Raw genomic sequence first — 13,688 nt, 5'->3', positions numbered from 1 at the left:
CCTTGGGTGAAGCTAAAACAACAACAGTAGCAGTTATTTCAAAAGATTTCAGCCAGGGCAGAGCCAAGATGGCAGAGTGAAAGCAGTGACCTGCTTGAGCTCTCCCCCAAACCCCTCAAAATACCTATAAAAAATGGCTCTAAACAAATTCTAAAGCAGCAGAACCCACAAAAACAAAAACAGAGTGAAACAAATTTCCAGCCAAAGACAGCCTTGATGGTTGATCAGAAAGGTATATCATGCAGGGCAGTGAGAGGAGCACAGTTTAGCATGGATGCACAGGCCACAGAGGACTGAATCGTGGGCAGTTGTGGCAGTTTCCAGAAGTCTCAACCCATGAACACCAAAGACAAATTAGAAGGTCAGTGGGAAAAGTCTGTGACTGTGGTGGTGAGAGAGGAGCTCAGGATCCCAGCCCCATTCCCTCAGGCAACGGCTGCTTCCTGAGCTTTTGACCCACAGACTGAGAGGGAATCAAGAGGCTGATCAGCGGGGGATTGCAAGGATCTCTCTGCTGGTGCAGGATTCTCTTGTTTTGCCCATGCTTAGATCTGTCCCAGGACTATGAATCAGTCCCAGGCCATTGAAAAGCTCTAAAACAATTTTGAGAAACAAGTAAGAGATGTAGAGGAAAAAGTGGGAAGAAAAATGAGAGTGCTGCAAGAAAATCATGAAAAACAAGTCAATAGCTTGCCAAAGGAGAACCAAAAAAATTACTGAAAAAATAACACCTTAAAAAATAGCCTAACCCAAATGGCAAACGAGGTCCAAAAAGCCAATGAGGAGAAGAATGCCCTAAAAAGCAAAATAGGCCAAATGGAAAAGGAAGACCAAAAGATTACTGAAGAAAATACTTCCCTAAAAATTATAATGGAGAAATTGGAAACTAGGGACAATTTGAGAAATCAAAGCACTGTAACACTAATCCAAAGGAATGAAAAAATAGAATAGAATTTGAAATATCTCATTGGAAAAACAACTGACTTGGAAAATAGATCCAAGAAAGAGTACTTAAAAATTATTGGACTATCTGAAAGGCATGATAAAAAAAAAAAAGCCTAGATGTCATCTTTTAAGAAATTATCAAGGAAAACTTCCTTGATATTTTAGAACCAGAGGTCAAAATAGACATTGAAAGAATCCACTGATGACCTCTTGAAAGAGATGCCCAAAGGAAAACTACTAGGAATGTTGTAGTCAAATTCCAGAATTCCCAGGTCAAGGACAAGATATTGCAAGCAGCCAGAAGGAAACAATTCAAGTACTGTGGAAACACAATTAGGATAACACAAGATTTAGCAGCTTCTACGTTAAGGGTCTGGAGGGCATGGAGTATGATATTGCAGAGGACAAAGGAATTAGGACTACAACCTAGAATCATCTACCCAGACAAACAGTATAATCCTTCAGGGTAAAAAAAAATGGTCATTCAATGAAATAGGGGACTTTCAAGCATTCCTGTGTAAAAGACCAGAGCTGAATATAAAATTTGACCTTCAAATACAAGACTCAAGTGAAACATGGAAGAGGTAAAAAGGAAAGAGAAATCATAAGAGACTTATTAAGGTTGGACTGTTTACATTCCTGCAGGGAAAGATGATATTTGTAACTCATGAGTCCTTTTTCATTATTAGGGTAGTGGGAGGGAAAAATATGTATGTATAGATAGATAGATAGAGGGCACAGGGTGAGTTGAAAATGAAGGGGTGATATCTGGAAAATAAAATTAAGGGGTGAGAGAGGAATATATGTGGAGAAGGAGAAAGGGAGAAGTAGAATGAGGTAAAATATCTCACATGAAACAGACAAGAAAAGGCTTTTACAGTGGAGGGGAAATGGGGGAAGGTGAGAGGGAATGAGGGAATCTAATTCTCATAAGATTTGCCTGAAGGAGGGAATAACATACACAATGGGATAGGAAATCTATCTTACCCTACAGGAAAATAAGGGGGGAAGGAGACAAGAGAGCAGGGGGTTGATAGAGGGGAGGGCAGATTGGGGGAGGGGATAATCAGAAGCAAACACTTCTGAGGAGGGACAGGGTCAAAAGAGAGAGTAGACTAAATGGGGGATAAGATAGGTTGAAGGGAAATACACTTAGATCTTCACAACAGGACTACTATGGAAGTGTTTTGCATGACTACACATCTATAACCTGTACTGAGATGCTTGCCTTTTCAGTGAAGGTGAGTGGGGAGGGAGAGAGAAAATTTGTAACACAAAACTTTAAAACCACATATTAAAAATAAAAAAAAAATAAAAAAAATAAAGCTACTTATTCATTAAAAAGAAAGAAAGAAAGCTTTCAGCCTAGAGACAATAAGGGTGTAGTGCAAATGGTCAGAAAGAGATTACAGTGGACCCTTTACTAGCACTGGGTGCACATGGTGATGATTTGCAACTCTATTACCAATACTCTGTTTTGGGTTCCAATTCAAAAGTAAAGAAGAGTGTTTATGTTTGGTTAGGAGGGAACAGGGAACCTTGTTCCAGTTTCAAGTAAAAGAAGACCACTAGGGCTTGTGGCTTGCTTGAGAGCAGAGGACCTGGTCACAATTGCAGGGCAAAGAAATGTGCTGGCATTTACAGCTGCAGGGAATAGGATAAAGGTGAGGGCAGTGACCACACCTCTCCCTGGATTGTACCACCATGGAAGTACTAAGAACTTGCAGACCACTAGACCCAACTATGAAAACATCAGAAAAAAAAAAACAAACAAACTCTGAAACTTGAGATTGTGCTTCCCTACCCTTATTATGGACAGAACCTAACTTTAATTTTTTTTTCTTTTTTTATCCTTTAAATTTTTTTAAAAAAATATTTATTTATAGTTTTCAACATTCACTTCCACAAAATTTTGAGTTCCAAATTTTCTCCCCATCTCATCGCTCCCCCTACCCTAAGATGGCATGCATTTTGAATACCCCTTCCCCTAATCTGCCCTCCCTTCCATCTCTCTCCCCCCTTTTCTTATTCCCTTCCCTTTCAATTTTCCTGTAGGGCCAGATAGATTTCTATACCCCATTTCCTGTATATCTTATTTCCCAGTTGTATGTGAAAATATTATTTTTAGCATTTGTTTTAAAAACTTTTTTTCTCTCTTCCTCCCTTCCCCTCAGTCTGTGGTCCAGAAGCTCTGGAAGGAGCCACTGCCCCAAGGCCCTGCACAGAGACTGGGACTGGGACTTGGTTTCTCTCTCAACACAGTCACAGACTTTTCTAAGTTGTCTTTGGTGTTTATGGGTTAAGAAGTCTGGAAACTGCCACAGCTGCCCGTGATTCAGTCCTCTGAGGCCTACTGCAGGTTCCCTGACGCTTGTTTTGCCTGCGTGTCCACACCAAACTGCATTCATCCCTACCCCTCAACCCCCCCACGCAATGTACCTTCTTAATCAACCATCCAGGTTGCCTTGGACTGGAAATTTGTTTCACATTGTCTTTTTGTGGGTTCTGCTGCTTTGGAATTTGTTTAGAACAATTTTTTACAGGTATTTGGAGGGGTATGGGGGACAGCTTAAGTAAGTCAGTACTTTTACACCCTCATCTTGACTCTGCTCCCTGAAATAAAATTTAAAGTAAAAAACAGTCTAGAAAAATTAGCCTAGAAAAAAATAATTTAAAAAACAGTCTAGAAAAATTTCTTCATCTGAGAACTGTCTTTTCATATCCTTTGACCATTCATCAATTGGGGGATGACTCGTATTCTTATGAAATTGACTTACTTCTCTATATATTTTAGAAATGAGGACCTTTTCAGAGACACTGATTGTAAAAATTCTTTCCCAATTTTCTACCTTCCTTCTAATCTTGGTTGCATTGACTTTGTTTGTGCAAACACTTTTCAATTTCATGTAATAAAAGTTATCCATTTTACATTTCATAATGTTCTCTATCTCTTGTTTGGCCATGAATTCTTCTGTTCTCCATAAATCTGATAGATAAACTATTCCTTGCTCTCCCAGTTTGCTTATAGTATCACCCTTTTCATCTAAATTGTGAATGCATTTTGACTTTATTTTGGTATATGGTGTGAAATTTTGGTCTATGCCTAGTTTCTACAATGTTCTTTTTCAGTTTTCCCAGCAGCTTTTGTCAAATGATGAGTTCTTACCCCACAAGCTGGGGTCTTTGGGTTTATCAAACAATAGATTACTATAGTACTTGACTGCTGTGTTTTGCATACCTAAGCTACTCCACTGATCCACCACTCTCCTTCTTAGCCAGTACAAAGCAGTTTTGATGATTTCTCCTTTATAATACAATTAATGATCTTGAAAGGCTAAGCCACCTTCCCCAGAATTTCTTTTCATTAGTTCCCTTGATATTATTGACCTTTTGTTATTCCAAATGTATCTTGTTATTATTTTTGTAGCTTTATAAAATAATTTGCTTTGGTAGTTTGATTGGTATAACACTGAATAAGTAAATTAGCTTAGGTAGAATTGTCATTTTTATTATATTAGCTTGGCCTACCCATGAACAGCTGATTTTTTTTCCAGTTATTTAGATCTGACTTTATTTATGTGAAAAGCATTTTGTAATTATGTTCACATAGTTCCTATGTTTGTTTTGGGAGGTAGACTCCTAAATATTTTGTAATGTCTACAGAAACTTTAAATGGAATTTCTCTTTCTATTTCTTACTGTTGGGCTTTGTTGGTAATATATAGAAATGCCAATGATTTACATGAATTTGTTTTATAGCCACAATTTTGCTAAAGTTGTTTATTATTTCAGGTAATTTTTTAACTTGATTTTCTAGGATTCTCTAAGTATATGATCATATCATCTGTAAAGAGTGATAACTTTGTTTCTTCTTTGCTTTTTCTAATATCTTCAATTTCTTTTTCTTCTCTTATTGCTAAATAAGCAAATAAGCAAGCATGAAGGTTTTAGATAAATTATAGTTATTATTTTATGGAAGACTCCATATATTCCTATGCTTTCTAGTGTTTTTAATAGGAATGGGTGTTGTATTTTGTCAAAAGCTTTTTTTTCTGTTTCTATTGAGATGATCACGTGGTTTATAATCAATTATGCTGATAGTTTTTCTAATATTGAACCAGCCCTGCATTCCAGGCATAAGTCCTATCTGGTCACACTGTATTATGCTCATGATAAGTTGCTGTAATCTATTAGCTAATATTTTATTTAAAATTTCTGCATCTATATTCACTAGGGAAATTGATTTATAACTTTCTTTCTCTGTTTTGACTCTTCCTGTTTTAGGTATTAGCACCATATTTATATCATAAAAAGAATTTGGTAGGACTTTTCCTTTGTTTATTTACCCAAATAGTCTATATAGTATTGGAATTAAATATTCTTTAAATACTTAATAGAATTTTTTTGTAATTCCATATAAGCCTAGAGATTTATTCCTAAGGAGTTCATTGATGGCTTGTTCAATTTCTTTTTCTGAGATGGGGTTATTTAAGTATTTTACTTCCTCTTCTGTTTATCTGGGAAACATATTTTTGTAAATATTTATCCATTTCACTAAGATTGTCAAATTTATTAGCATGCACTTGGGCAAAATAGTTCCTAATTATTGTATTAATTTCCTCTTCATTGGTGATGAATTTGCCTTTTTCATTTTTGATACTGGTAATTTGGCCTTCATCCTTCTCGTTTTAGAAATTAAGTTAACCAAAGATTTATCCATTTTATTGTTTCTTTTTTTCATAAAACAAGCTCTTAGTTTTATTTATTAGTTCAATGGTTTTCTTAGTTTCAATTTTATTAATCTCTCCTTTATTTTTTAGTATTTCTAATTTGGTACTTAATTGAGGATTTTAAATTTGTTCTTTTTCTAGTTTTTTTTTAGTTGCATACTCAATTCATTGATCTCTTCTTTCTCTATTTTATTCATGTAAGTATTTAGAGATATAAAACTTCCCCTAGGAACTGCATTTGCTGCATCCCATAAGTTTTGGTATGTTGTTTAATTATTGTTACTTTCTTGGATGATGTTCTTGATTGTTTCTATGATTCGTTGTTTTACCCATTCATTCTTTAGGATTAGATTATTTTCCAATTAATTTTAAATTATCTTTCCATGGCCCTTTATTACATATAATTTTTATTGTATCATGATTTTAAAGGGATGCATTAAATATCTGCCTTTCTGCATTGAATTGTGAGGTTTTTATACCCTAGTACATGGATAACATTTGTAAAAGTAACATGTAGCACTGGGAAAAAAGTATATTCCTTTCTAGCCCCATTCAATTTCCTCCAGAAGTCTACCATATCTAACTTTTTAAAAATTCTATTCAGTTCCTTAATGTCTTTCTTCTTTATTTTGTGGTTAAATTTATCTAGTTGAGAAAAGGGAAAGTTGAGCTCTCCCACTAGTATAGTTTTGCTGTCTATTCCTTTAAGTCCCTGAACATCTCCTCTATGAATCTGGATGCTATGTCACATGTTGCATATATGTTTAGTAATGATACTGTTATAATGATATTACTTCATTGTCTCTGGTGTGTTTTAGCAAGATGTAGTTACCTTCCTTTTCTCTTTTAAAAAGATCTATTTTTGCTCTTGCTTTGTCTGAGATCAGGATAGCTACCCTTGCTTTTTTTTTTTCTAACTTCAGCTGAATCATAATATATTCTACCGTAGCATTTTCCCTTTACCCTGTATATATCCCTCTGTTTCAAGTGTGTTTCTTGTAAACAACATATTGTAAGAATTTTTGTTTTTAATCCATTTGGTTATCCATTTCCTTTTTATGGGAGAGTTCATCCCATTCACATTCACATTTATGATTACTATCTGTGTCTTTCTCTCCATCCTATTTCTCCCTATTTATGCTTTTCTTTCTCCTTTCCTTCTTTCTCTCCTCATTAGTGTTTTTCTTTCTACTGCCATCTCCCTCAGTCAACCTTGCCTTTAAAAATCCCTCCCTTTCCCCCCCCTTTCCCCTTACTACTTCTTCCTTCTCTTGTATTCACCCCCTCCCTTTTCTTTCTCCTTTCCTCTCCTACTTTTTCAGGAAAAGTTAGATTTCTATACCTGATTATGTTATTCCCTCTTTGAACCAAATCTGATGAGAGTAAGGTTCAAACAATGTTCATCTCCCTCCCATTTTTCCCTCTACTGTAATTTGTGTGGCTTTTCCTGTAATGGAATTTACCCTTTTCTGCCTCCTCATTTCCTTTTGTCTTACTACAATCACTTAATTAGATCCACTTAATCCACTTACTTAGATCAATTTAACCCACTTAATTAAATTTTTTTGCTATTACATCAAAGTCAATTTATACACACCTCCTCTGTCTATGTATACCTCTTTGTAATAACAATATAGTTCTCAAAGAGTTACAAGTGACACCTTCTCTTGCAGGATGTAAAAAGTTTGCCCTTATTAATAACATAATTTTTTTGTCCTGTTTATGTTTTTATGCCTCTCTTGAGTCTTGTATTTGAAGATTAAATTTTCTGTTGAGCTTTAGTCTTTTCATCAGGAAGGTTTGCAAGTCCCCTATTTAATTGTATGACCATCTCTTTCCCTGAAAGATTACACTCAGCTTCAATGGATAGTTGATCCTTGGTTGTAATCCAAGCTCCTTTACCTCATATAATGTCATATATCATGCATGAAGAAGCTGCAAGGTCTGCTGTAATTCTGACTGTAGTTCTATGATAATGAAATTGTTTCTTTCTGGTTGCTCATAGAATTTTCTCTTTGAAAGGGTAATTTTGGTATTTGGCTACTATATTCCTTGGCGTTTCCAATTTGGAATATCTTTCAGGAGGTGAGCAGTAGATTCTTTCTTTTTTTCTTTTTATTTTTTTACTTTAACATATGTTTTTAAAACTTTGGGTTACAAATTTTCTCCCTTCCTTCCTCACCACCCACCCTCATTGAAAAGGCAAGCATCTCAGTACAGGCTATAGATGTGTAGTCATGCAAAACACTTCCATAGTAGTCATGTTGTAAAAAACTGAGTGTATTTCCCTTCATCCTATGCCTCATTTATTCTATTCTCTGTTTTGACCCTGTCCCTCCTCAGAAGTGTTTGCTTGTGATTATCCCCTCCCCCAATCTACCCTCCCCTCTAAAAATCCCCTGCTCTCTTGTCCCCTTCCCCCCTTATTTTCCTGTAGAGTAAGGTAGATTTTAAGTCAAATCCTATGAGAATAAGATTCACTCATTCCTTCTCATCTTCCCCTGTTTCCCCTCCACTGTAAAAGCCTTTTCTTGTCTGTTTCATGTGAGACAATTTACCCCATTCTACTTCTCCCTTTCTCCTTCTCCCAGTATAATCCTCTCTCACCCCTTAATTTTATTTTCCAGATATAACCCCTTCACCTTTGACTCATCCTGTCCCCTCTATCTATCCATCTATCTATCTATCTATCTATCTATCTATCTATCTATCTATCTATCTATCTATATAATTTTTCCCCTCCCACTACTCTAATACTGACAAAAGACTCATGAGTTACAAATATCATATTTCCCTGAATGAATGTAAACAGTTCAACCTTAATAAGTTTCTTATGATTTCTCTTTCCTGTTTACCTCTTCCGTGTTTCACTTGGGCCTTGTATTTGAAAGTCATATTTTCTATTCAACTCTGGTCTTTTCCTTAGGAATGCTTGAAAGCCCCCTATTTCATTTAATGACTGTTTTTTACCCTGAAGGATTATACTCAGTTTTGCTGGGTAGGTGATTCTTGGGCGGTAGATTCTTTCTACCTCTTTTACCCAGTGGTTCTAGAAACTGAGGGCAATTTTCCTTGGTTATTTACTAAGAGATGCTGTCCAGGCTCTTTTTTTTTATTGTGGTTTTCAAATATACCAATGATTTTTAAATTGATTCTCCTGGATCTCTTTTCCAGGTCATTTCCATTTTCATCTAATTTTTTTTTCATTCTTTTGTTTCTGTTTGACTGATTTTCATTTTCTCACGGAGTCATAAGCTTCCATTTGCCCAATTCTAATTTTTAACAAATTGTTTTCTTCTATTAGATTGTGTACCTCCTTTTCCATTTGCCCCATTGTATTTTTTTAAGGTCTTCTCCTCAGTGAGTTTTGTGCCTCCTTTTCCATTTGACCAATTCTGCTTTTAATTTGTTTTCTTCAGTGTACTTTTTTTTCAAGTTGGCCAATTGTAATTTTTTTAAAGGATTTTATTTTGAGTACTTCAAGGTAGCATTGAAGAACTGATCGCTAAAGATCAATGATGGCTTCAAGGTGTAGACAGCTTTTATAGGTTTTTTTATTAATTTATTCTGATTTATGAACAATCACTTCCATAAGCTTTTGAGATTCAAATTTTTCTCTCCCTTCTCTCCCACCTCCCTCTGAAGATGGCATGCAATCTGATATAGGCTATATATGTATACATTCTTATTAAGCATATTTTCACATTAGTGATGTTTTAAGGAAGAACTAGAACCAATAGGAAGAACCACAAAAAGAGAAAACAAAACAGAAGAAAAATAGCAAATAGTATGTTTTGATCTGCATTCAAACTCCATAGTTCTTTCTTTGAATGTGAATAACATTTTCCATCATGAGACCTACAGAAATGTCTTAGATCCTTCCATTGATGAGAAGGGCTAAGTCTATCAACATTAGTCATAGCACAACGTTACTGTATACAACGTTCTCCTGGTTCTGCTCACTTCACTCAACATCAGTCCATACAAGTATTTCTAGGTTTTTCTAAAGTCCATTGCTCATCATTTCTTATAGCATAATAGTATTCCATTACCTTCATATACCACAAGTTGTTCAGCCATTCCCCAACTGATGGGCATTCCCTCAATTTCCAATTCTTTGAACAACAAAAAGAGCTGCTAGAAATATTTGTGTACATGTGGGTCTTTTTCCCATTTGTATGATGTTTTTGTGATACAGCCCTAGAAGCATTATGCTGAGTCAAAGGGTGTGCAGATTTTTATAACCCTTTGAGTATAGTTGCAAATTGTTCTCCAAAATGGTTGGATAATTTCAAAACTCCACCAACAATGCATTAGTGTTCCAATTTTCCCACATGTTTTCCAACATGTACCATTTTCCTGTTTTGTCATGTTGGTCAATCTGATAGGTGTGGTATGGTACCTCAGAGTTGTTTTGTTCTGTATTTCTCTAATCAATAGTTATTTAGAGCATTTTTTCATAGGACATAGATAGCTTTAATTTTTTCATCAGAGAACTGCCTGTTCATATCTTTGGACCATTTATCAATTGGAGAATGACTTGTATTCTTATAAATTTGACTTAGTTCTCCATATATTTTAGAAATGCAGCCTTTATCACAGACACTTGTTGTTAAAATTCTTTCCCAATTTTCTATATTCCTTCTAATCCTTGTTGCATTGACTTTGTGTAATTTTTTTTGAATTTAATACAATCAAAATTATTGATTTTACATTTCATAATGTTCTCTGTCTCCTGTTTGGTCATGAATTCTTCAGTTCTACATAATTCTGGCAGGTTAACTATTACTTGCTCTCCCAGTTTGCTTACAGTATCAGCCTTTATATCTTAATCATGAACCCATTTTGACTTTATTTTAGTATATGGTGTGAGATTTTGGTCTATGCCTAGTTTCTGCCATACTATTTTCAAGTTTTCCTGGCAGTTTTTGTCCAATAGTGAGCTTTTATCCCAGAATCTAGGGTTTTTGTGTTTATCCCAATTGTATTTTTAAGGACTTGTTTTCTGCAGTTAATTTTTGTCCTTCCTTTTCCAAGCTATTGAATCTGTCCTGCATACATCTCATTTCTTTTCTCAATTTTTCTTCTGCCTCTTTTATTTGACTTTTCATATTTTTCTTGAGTTTTTTCAAGAAGGATTTTTGGTCTTGAGAGCAGTTCATTTCCTTTTTGAGGTTTTGGATGTGGGCACGTTGACCATGTTGTTCTCGTTTGAATTTCTGTCTTCATCTTCCCTGTCCACACAATAAGAATCAATGGTCATTGTATGTTTCTTTTTGCTCATGGCGTTTGCTTATTTCCTGACTTTTTTTTTAATCGAGCTCTCCTGCTGGAGGGCAGTGGGCACTGACCCAAGCTTCTTGTGCTGGGAGGCAGTGATCTGGTCAGTAGCTTTGTGTACTGGGGCCTCAGGTGCTCGCAATTGGAGGCTGTATGGTTCTGGCAGCTTGCCTGGTGTTGGGCTGGAATCAGGAACATTAGAGCTCCAGGAGTAGGGGTGGAGAGTGTGGACTTCTGGAGGATGCCTGCTCACCCAGACCTTGCACTTTTTTCTTTGGCTTCTGCTCACTTGGGCCTTGCACAGAGATGTTTCACTGCTGGAGCATGTGTCTCAGCCTGGAGCTTTCTCCCTTGGAGTTGTGCTTCCTAGAGTTTTCCTGAGGCAATGGAGATTTGGCTGCTGTAGAACACCATGGTATGTTGTGATTTCTGAGCTGGTGTCCGCCGGTTCTGTTGTCCATACCGAGGCACTTGGGGACCCTGCTTGGTACTTGCCTGCTCCATCAACCTACTGCTCAGGATCTCTCCCTGATATGCTCAGGTGGGTCTTTCCCCTAGCTTTCTGGGATGCCTCCCAATCTGTACAGCCCCCTCTCTCTTAAAGTGGAAGGAGCCTTTCCCTTTAATCCTCCAAGCTTCCTGGGCCACAAGACTGCTGCATCCCATCTTTCTGCTGTTTCACTGTTCCAGGGTTTTTCCAGGAGCAATATTTTCTGGAATTTCAGAGGTCTATAAGGGAGGGTGAGAGCCATCTTGGCTCTCAGAAGCAGAACTTCCTTGTCCAACCATTCTGGAGAACAATTTGTAACTATTCTTTGGGTCATAAAACTGCATACCCTTTGATCCATCAATGCTACTACTAGGTCTGTACCATAAAGTGAAAATAGAAAAAGGAAAATCACCTATATCTACAAAAATTATTTTAGCTGATCTTTTTGTGGTGCTAAACAATTGGATATTGAAGGGATACTCAACTGGAGAATGGCTGAAAAAGATGTGGTATATGATTGTGATGGAGTACTATTGTGCTATAAGAAATAACAAGGGAGTGGTTTCAGAAAGGAAAAACATGGCAAGACCTATATGAACTGATAAAAAGTTAAATGAGTATTAGTAGATTGTTGCACACACTAACAGCAAAATTATAGTGATGATCAGCTGGGAAAAATTTGATTACTTTGATCAATTCAGCGATCCAAGCTAATTCTGAAAGACTTGACATGAAAAAAAAAAAAAAGCTAACCACCTCCAGAGATAACTGATGAACTTGGAGTGCCAATTGAAGTATAATTTTCTCACTTAAAAAATGTAATATGGTCAATATGGAAATATGTTTTGTTTAATTTCACATGTATAATTAATTTATGCAAATTTGTTTGCCTCTTCAGTAGATGTGGGAGGGGTAGGAGGGAAGAACAGAATTTGGAAATCAAAATTTAAAAATAAAAGAATGTTTTAAATAAATAAATAATGTTTTTAAAGAATAATATACAGGTAACAACTTATCCCTCTACCAATTCTTTGTGAACTATTTCAAACAAGACAGCACAATTGATGTTTCTGTGATTAGAATAATAGCAAGAAAATAGTCCTCCATATTGGACTGAGAGTTGGCTTTTCAGTCATAAAAACTGACCTCTACCACATCCTGGCTATGTGACTCTTGGCAAATTACTTATTAATCTCTCAGTGGTCCCAGGCCAATCTCTGATATTATATATCATATTACAGACCCTGACTTATATTAGTAGAGGGAATTCCTTTCCAGTAGACATGAATGGTCAATCCAACACAGCTGATGCAACAAGAAATCCTGAGGGAGCAACAGATCCAGGAAGGTCAAACCATCACCATGTCCACTTAGTCTGGTCTGGAGAAATACAACCCTTTGTGCTTAATAGCTCTGGAAATAGCAAAGACCCCCAGATCACTGGCCTTGCTTCCAGCCTGGACCCCACAGCCATCATTGAGGTTATCAACTGTGAGGCATTGTCTGATGTTGGCTACTGCCAAGTAGGGGTTGTGGCAAGATGGGGCAGGAACTGGATACAGGGAAGTAACCGGAGCTCATGCTCCTGAGGCAGGGGGCTGTGCTAGGTGGAGTTGTGGTGAACTGGGATGGGAACTGGATATGGGGAAGTAACCGGAGCTCACGCTCCCGAGGCAGGAGGCTGTGCCATGTGGAGTTGTGATGAACTGGGGAAGGAACAGGATACAAGGAAGTAGCCAGAGCACGTGCTCCTGAGGCAGGGGGCTGTGCCACGTGGGAGTGGGATGGCAGAGAACGAGATCCCTTTGTCTAGTCCTCTCCCTAGGTGCAGCGCTAACCCCAGACATCTCCTTCCTGTATCTAGGCCTAGCTTCCTGTGTCATGTACTCTCCCTTTGTGCAGCACTAACCCCAGATGCCTCCTTCCGGTATCTAGGTCTAGCTTCCTGTGTCATGTACTCTCCCTTTGTCTAGCACTAACCCCAGACATCCCCTTCCAGTATCTGATCCTACAACCAGTCACTAGTGGGTGGGCTGAGGAGGAGGGGCGAGGAAGGTACTTAAGGGGTGGTAGGGATCGGAGCATGCTTGCGCTTGCTCCTGCTCCTGTGTTCGTGCTTTCCTGCTTGGCCTTGCTGTGATGGTCTCTGAATAAAGTTCGAGTGTTTGCACCTCCTGATCGGCTCGTCTCTGTGTTTATCCGGGTGGGCTCCGAGGACCGGTGACTATGACCCTGGCTGCCTGC

The 13,688-nt window shown here is 37.3% G+C and overlaps 1 pseudogene; it reads right to left on the bottom strand.

Annotated features, from left to right (window-relative positions):
- Positions 1 to 11,458, bottom strand: part of LOC114025833 — a 28,390-nt pseudogene extending 16,932 nt beyond the window's left edge.
- Positions 11,459 to 13,688: the final 2,230 nt, after the last annotated feature.

This window comes from Vombatus ursinus, unplaced genomic scaffold (assembly GCF_900497805.2).
Source record: "Vombatus ursinus unplaced genomic scaffold, bare-nosed wombat genome assembly UNPS02014832.1, whole genome shotgun sequence".
NCBI classification, from domain to species: Eukaryota; Metazoa; Chordata; class Mammalia; order Diprotodontia; family Vombatidae; genus Vombatus; species Vombatus ursinus.
This window is presented reverse-complemented; position numbering and strand designations above follow the sequence as displayed.